We start from the raw sequence: 8,397 nt of genomic DNA on the forward strand, positions 1-8,397 counted from the left end.
GGGAAATATGGCTACTACTACTATTGTTCTGATAGCGTACAAAGAAAGTTCTAAAAATAGATGCAACCTCAACCTCTCCAATGATAGAAAAAGAGTAAAGCATAATTAAATATCCCCTCCGTCAATGTTAGGCCTATTCATTTGAAATGATCAAAGATTTGAAATGCATTAATAAAATACTCCAAAGATCTCATTTCTCATAAAAAATCATCATTGTAAATCCTTCTCTCCAACAAACGTAACAAGAATCTACATTACTGAAAATTCAATTTCTTCCTTTTTTATCAAAGGTCCCCTATTCATGCTGAAATGAAAGAAGTAAAAATGTTGACTTTATTTCAAAACATCCCCCCACCCCCTGATTTTGTCTGTCATCGTGGTATTACCATTTGTTCAGCATAGCATAGGCCTAGTTCTAGAAATCAAAGGCAGGAAAAAGGAAAAGTTGCCCAGAAACTTTTAACATCTACAAACCCTTTCCTAATGTGACAAGCCATACGATACAGCCGTCAGCTAAAAACTGAAATATTACATGATATCTGCTAACATGTGATTTACAAATTCAAAATACAGTTCAATTCTAAATGACTCAATAGATTGCAAAAAAAAAAAATGTAATTTCATAATTCTGAGTAGAACATGTTCTGTAGAGGTGTGCATTCAAGGTTTCATTTATTGATAAGGTGAATCTTTCAATTGAGCTTAGCAGTCAGTTTATAAGGAGGAGACAAGCTACCACGCAAAGGAAAATTTAATTTCCTTTGTCGTGAGAGTACGGGAGGCAGGATCTTACCCGAGAGGCTAGACTACAGTGAATTCAAAAGCTCGGTGGTCTGAGAACCCACTCTTACAAAAGCCACACAGGCAGTTTGTTCAAGCAACCTACTCTCCTTACCAAAAATGATTATTCTGTCTCAAAGGGGCCAAAAATGTACTGTCATTGGGAGTTGATGAAGGACTAGGATGGTTGTCCTCAGGAATTGGAAAATCTCTGGCACCTTTCAAACTAGAGGAGAAGAGGTATAAAGCGCCATTCTCTCAGTTGCTCGTGGTGAAGAGTAAGCCATGAGCACGGGACCTTGTCACCTCAGCAACTAACTTGTGGCCGCTGGCCAAGCACAAATGTGCAATGATGTCATCGAGAGGTACCATTTTCTCAATTCAGGATACCAAAATATCCAAAACAGAGATAGAAGTATCATTCATTTGTCACGGTTGAAAAGGGGAAGGAGGGCGCCCCACCTCCTCCAACACATGGCCAACGGAAAGAGAAGTACAACACCATGCAGGGCGCTTACGGCTGCGTATCACGGGTTAGCCTGGCTAAAAGGATGGTTGAGCCAACCACCAAGACCATGGTCTCAGCCTTCCTTAGATCATTTTAAAAGGAAGAGATTCCAACACACATTGGAGTGTGGTGATCACTTCCCATTTCACCAACCTTAGAAAAACTCCCCAATACAACGAGTTCTCCCTGCTCATGAAGTATTCTACCCGGGACCAAGCCAGAGATATACAGTACCCAGAAGCTTCAGTGAATAACAAACTCAATGAGGAGAACCAAGAACTAAAGTCTCTACAGCATTGTCATGGGCGTTGCCAAGAATGACACTGGTGAAGACTTAGCCTTCCCGTTCCTTGGTGAATATACCTGTCTTTAACAGAAGACCACAATCTACCCTCGGCATGTGGGGATGATTGCAGAAAAATTATACCCCTATGACTTCGAGTGAGTGGATCTATATCTGGCTTAGCCATAAATTGATGCAGAGTCCATTATTCACTCGCATTCCTTCTTCATTTCATCATTGTAATGAAGTCAATATCAACCATTCAAACTAAAACTATGAGAATTTTTTTTTTAAATAGCCTGGATAGGATGCAATAGTACAATATAACTGTAATAATTGCAGCTAAAGAGAAGAGTTAAAGTCTTTGACAAGAGAATGGGCTGGCCTACTTGCCAGAGCTCGCCACCTGTCATTAACTACCCCATTAATGACTTCACCAGCGGTTCCAGCTCCATATAATACATTCCCTATTTTAAAGAAAGAAAGGTCTGCATATGAGTAGGAGCTAATACTAATTTCTCACAAACTCTGAATTCATCATAAGAAATTTTCAGGTGCTGCACGTTATGTTGACTTCTCCCTAGGAATTATGAGGAGGCACATGCATAATTGCTGAAGTATTTAACAATAAAAACAAAAGAGCACTGTAGTATGGAGACTGATATTATTGTGAGGTGATGGTTGATTATCACGTATGCACTAAAATTCAAGCACCCGTGGTAGCTTGACTGGTGTTCAGTTACAAAATTAATAACTATTGTTTTTAACTATTTAGAACTTTACCACTTTTTTCTTTAAGTACAGTACACCAGATGTTATTATTCATTAGCCAGTTTTCCCAATATTCTCTTCAGATACACAATTGCTGGCGTAATTACAAGAAGTGCTTAGGCAAGGACAAAACTTTCTAAGCTTACAAGGGCTAAACCCGGTAAATGTTAACACCAACATACCCATATAGGCTCCACGACGAAACACATTCATATCCTCCTATTGCTCTTCTTACAGAACCATTTACTAATATGTGACTTTTGTTGCAAAGTTTTTCATAAAATAATTCTCATTTTCTCCTTTACCCTTAGCATTATAAGCTGGCTGCCATTTGCAATTATCATATAAATGATCAATTACCACCTTCTTCATTGTCAGGTAACTTTCTTAAGCCAATCACCTTTCCCTCAATTTCGAAAAACCCTTTTTCACCAGGGAAACAAACTTAGGAATATGACTTAACCTAAGGCTTGCCACCTAACCTAACTTAGGACACCCTGTTCTTATTCCCTTGCAATCCCCCTAAGATGCTGTGCCCTTACCTTTAAAACACTGCCTGATTTTGCTGTTCGAAGGAGCTGAGTAGGGGCTTAGGGTCATTGACATATGGTTCTTTAGGTTGTGCAGCTGCCCGATGACTCAGAGGAGGGTAGAGCCTAGATACCTGGCATAAAGTGTGCAGTAAAGTATCAGTATGGACTTGGTGACATTTTATGAGTAAATACCTAGCAAGGTATTGATAAAAATAATTTAAGAGTATCCCAGGCCTCTTGATCCACTCTTTGACGTCTCTCAACAAAAGTTTGATGTTACGAGTTTGGATATCACAGTTCTCAGAGGGCACAGACTCTACCAAGTGATTCAGTTTCAGGTGTCTGTACCCAAGCAAATGCAGGTCACAATAAGCAACCCAAAGGTCTGAACAAATAATTGACCCTGGCAGGCAGTGCAGTCGACCATGGAACAACGAAGCGACATTTACCGACACCTTCAATGCCACCGAATAACCACACCTGTTCCGAAATATGGCCTCTTCTGTACTTGCGTTTGGTGAAGAGTGTTTCGTCCATATTCGGAAGCTCTTAGTATGTACAAAAAGTCAGTTTAATGATTACATCACATGAAAAACAGAACTGCCAAAAGCTAATGCGAACAACGCATCTGCAGTAAACCACCATCAGCCTCCCAAAAATAAATAATGAACTTGGAAAAGGGAATGGCGTTCACATTTTAGTTGATAGATATGCACATTGCGTACCCAGCCCCAGTTGGTCATAATAAGGAAAATACCAAAACAGCCAACACTCATCCATTTCTTATAGTGAATTTCAGTTTCACTAGAAATTAAAGTACTGTATCATATAATAACCCAAGCTCCTTCATACAGTATATGCAAGTTTATCGTTACTACAAATTATTATCCTTATTATTATTATTATTACTAGCTAAGCTACAACCCTAGTGGAAAGAGCAGCATGTTATAAGCCCAAGGGCTCCAACACAGGAAATAGCCCAGTGAGGGAAGGAAATAAAGAAATTAATAAACAACAAGTGAATTAATAAACAATCAAAATTATATATCATAAGAACAGTAACAACACTAAAATAAAGCTTTCATATATTAACTATCAAAACTTCAATAAACATGAAGATAAATACGATAGAATAGTGTGCTGAGTGTACCCTCATTGGAAGACCATGGTACAGAGGCTATGGCACTACCCAAGACTAGAGAACAATGGTTTAATTTTGGAGTGTCCTCCTATTAGAGCTGCTTATTATAGCTACAGTCTCTTCTACCCTTACCAAGAAGAAAGTAGCCACTGAACAATTGCAGAGCAGTAGTTAACCCCTTGAGTGAAGAATAGTTTGGTAATCTCGGTGTTGTCAGGAGTACGAGGACAGAGAAGAATGTGAAACGATTAGGCCAGACTATTGGTTGTATGTATAGGCAAAAGGAAAAATGAGCTGTAACTATAAAGAGGGATTCAATGTAGTACTATCTGGCCAAAGGACCTAATAACTTTCTGGCGGTAATTACTCCAAACTCAAATTACTCTATACCCATTAAGAAGTAATCTATTACAATGATTCATAACTCATTATTCAATTTGTGTTACAGTAAATACCAAGATTTACTTGAAGAGAAATATGTCCCAAAATCTTAGAAAGGAATACATAAACCAATCTAGGCTAGGCCTAGATCAGGTTAGGTAGTCCAGAGAGGGTGAAGCTTGGTTGGGTTAGGTGAATGTGTCTACAGGGCTAAACCCCTCCGGTCGAATAAGGATACAGCCTACTAGGTTAGGTTAGGTTACAATACACCACTGCAATTATTCTTGCTACATTATCAATGTTGATATATATTTGCAGTATTGTTACTGATGGCGTGCAATGGAATTAGTATATTTTCAGCAGATTATGATGTGATTTATCCATGACATTTTCAGTGAGTATTATAACCTACACTTGGTTTGAGCCTTCCCACTTGGAGCCTTCAATTATGGTACAGTACAGGGAACGGACCTTTATCTATAGAAAAAAAAAATAGTAGTTTTTTCCCAAGGTTACATTACCCTATAATAAAGTACAATAATACCCAATTAGTTTAACAAGGGTTAGATATTTAATGTTTTAAGTCATTATAATTAAAAGGGGTGACACAAAAAGCCAGTATTCTGCCCCAACCAACGGAGTTATAAAAGCGCGAAATACGATAACCAGTTGGAAGCAATATAAAAAACAATATCAAAATAAGAATTAATAAGTAAAATCAACACGAAACCCACATTTCACCTGTTTCAGAATGCTCATTTATCTAAATAAAGTAGAATAATAAGTAACTTACTTCATGACGCCAACAATATCATGTTGCTTCGAAGGAAAAAAAAAGAAAACGCACTTTACACTACACTGCACAAATAGCAACTGAGGCGTGACGTCACAGACTAGTTAGTACCCACAAATTAAAATATACTGTACAGTAAGTTCTTGAAAAGGGCAAAGGTGAACTGAAATGAATGAAACACGTGAAATATTTAATACAGTGGGGACTTACATATGTGCCTTTATAAATAATTATTAATATATATAAAACCATGGTCATTCGTAGTATTTTTTCAACGTATAGAAAGGGAAGAAGTTTCAAAAAGAGCTGGCGAAATTAAGGAATTGGATGGTATGAATACGAAGTCACGAGAAGAATAATTGAGAAACCTTTGCTAATAAATGAAATCGGTATAAGCTAATAGATATGAATACAAATAATATACGTTCTATATCTCAATATGTTAAAAGCAGAACGAAAACTGTTACTGCAAGAGGTAGTTAAGATAAAATAAGGAAACCTAATGAAGACTCCTGGCGAGAATTTGTGATGTAGGCCTACATTTGTAAAAGGCAGGAAACTGATATGGAAGAATTGATGAGGCATACCAATCGAGTATATATAAAGTAAATCAACCATGAGATAACCAAAGTAAATGATAAAAATGTAGGATTTAAAAAGATGAAGGGAAGTGAGCAATTGATAAATTAGGTGCAAGAAATGTGATTATGATGAAGGATAGATGAAATATGCTAGACCTACTATGAAAGAAATAATGGATATAATGAGAGCTGAGATTTATATAGGAGAGGAGATAGAAAAACTATAACATATATTTGAATGTACATATGCCAGGCAGTGAACATTAAAAATATCAGATTGAAAAATGTGGATAACCCAACAAAAAGTACCAGGGTAGACTATACGCAATAAAGGAACTGTAACTGAATGCCATGTCTCCCAAAACTCCTACAACATACACCAAGCAGCAACAAATATGTCCTAGAGCTTTCCTAATGCCGTTGGATGATATTCTCACTTCACACTTCTAAGTAGCAGACCCCCTGGGGGGGGGGGGGGACTATGCTCTACCATAAAGGCTAGACCTATGTTAGCCCAAAGAATCAGGAATGTTTGATGTACAATTAGTAGCGCCAAGACTTTGTTGGGCCTTTATATTGTAGGAGTTTTTAGAGGCATGGTAGTGATTGGTGAATTGGCCTTCGAGGGTTAGCCATCATCATGGAAGGGCATACTTTGGTAAGGATTTATCTCTGCCCCTTGTTTGGGTACATTTGCCTTCAGGGTACACTTAGGCACACTATTCTATCTTATTTTTCTACCTCTTGTTTTTCAAGCTTTTATAGTTTACATATGAAAGATTTATTTTAATGTTCTTAAATATTTTATTTTAAATATTCATTACTCCTCTTGTAGTTTATTTATTTCCTTGTTTCCTCTCCTCACAAGGGTATTTTTCCCTGTTGGAGCCCTTGAGCTTACAGTATCCTGCTTTTTCCAACAAGGTTTGTAGCTTAGCTAATAATAATAATAATAATAATAATAATAATAATAATAATAATAATAATAATAATAATAATAATAATAATATACGATGGAGCCACTTTGCTCATTTTGAGACCTGTAACAGAGTGCTGGGCAGATGCCGGGCACTGCACTTGTGCCTTTGTTCAATTACTGGTACATACACGTTACACACCATATTGCACAACTGTGTATTGGACAAACCTTAATAGGAAGGGTAGAGTTGTTAATATCATTGTTACCCCTTCACGGTTTCTTAAAAGAGAAACCATTTTCTATAGAAACCCGTTAGATGGGAAAACTACTGAATTTATCATAGGTATTTCTACTCAGGTCGATAGAATATATTCTATCTATCACGTAAATCCGGAAAGACAAAATTTAAAAACCCAACCATAATTAAAACAAAAACTCTAACAGCTTAATTGCAGTGCGTATCTCTGACAATTGTGGTCTAACTCTTTTAATTTCTAGATACTTCTTAACTTACTCAACCAGACAAACATGAAAGAAAGCGACTATCTATGATAGCTATGTTTGATATATTTACAAACCTAATACTCATTTTATAAAACTATATGGAATCATGAGACAACCCGTCTTTTCTTTTCAGAAAGTTTAGTAGGCCTAGTCATTTGAAGTTAGGAAAAGGTGTACGAAACAGTGGTTGTACCAATTATATTTGCTAAAGTAAGGAATTTTAGTGAAATAGGAGATGAATAAATGAAAGATCTGGAAAGCCTACAAAAGAATATCTATAAATATGTATGAAAAACCATCAAGCACTCCATATGGTACTTTTTTTCTTTTGGGTATCAGTTCAATACTTCTTTGTAAACCTGTGGTTGTTGAATCCCTAATTGAGATCTAAATAACATTAACGTATAATAAAAATTATATGGGATAAAGTTGAACTTTAACATTTAAAATATGGATACTAGTTTTTAATCGATAGTCTCATTTAAAATTTCTGGCATGATCTTGATTGTAAATTTACTTTTGAGAAACATATATGGTTTTTTCCTCTTCAGTTTCACAAAATTGCACATTGAGAGCCTCTCAAGATTTTTTTGTGGTCTATCTTTCCTTAAGATTCATTTCTAATTCATTCATTCTACCGTTTCGAATATTTATCTCCTCGGCTATCTGGTATTCAGGTGCTGACTCTCTTCTTAAATTGTTGCACAAAATCAGACTATAATGGTCCAAAGTTACATCTCAGTCAGACAAGTAATGATAAAGTGTTCTTTTAAGAGCAAATCTATTCAAGGATTGTATTTTTTTTTATTATTATTGATCTAGTCCTCTCAATCTATCTGTGAATAATCTATACATTCTCATTATTATTATTATTATTATTATTATTATTATTTGCTAAGCTACAACCCTAGCTGGAAAAGCAAAATGCTATAAGCCCAGGGGCCCCAACAGGGAAAATAGCCCAGTAAGGAAAGGAAAGAAGGAAAAATAAAATATTTTAAGAAGAGTAACATTAAAATAAATATTTCCTATATAAACTATGAAAACTTTAACAAAACAAGAGGAAGAGAAATTAAATAGAATAGTGTGCCTGCATTTTCACCTTATTCAGACTTCCTTTGTATCGGAAATTCTTCCTAAATAATTCTTCATTCATCTTGTCTCCCTCCCAAAGTACTCTAATTATATTACCACGATTCAAAG

Source organism: Palaemon carinicauda, chromosome 41, assembly GCF_036898095.1.
Source record: "Palaemon carinicauda isolate YSFRI2023 chromosome 41, ASM3689809v2, whole genome shotgun sequence".
Classification (NCBI taxonomy): Eukaryota; Metazoa; Arthropoda; class Malacostraca; order Decapoda; family Palaemonidae; genus Palaemon; species Palaemon carinicauda.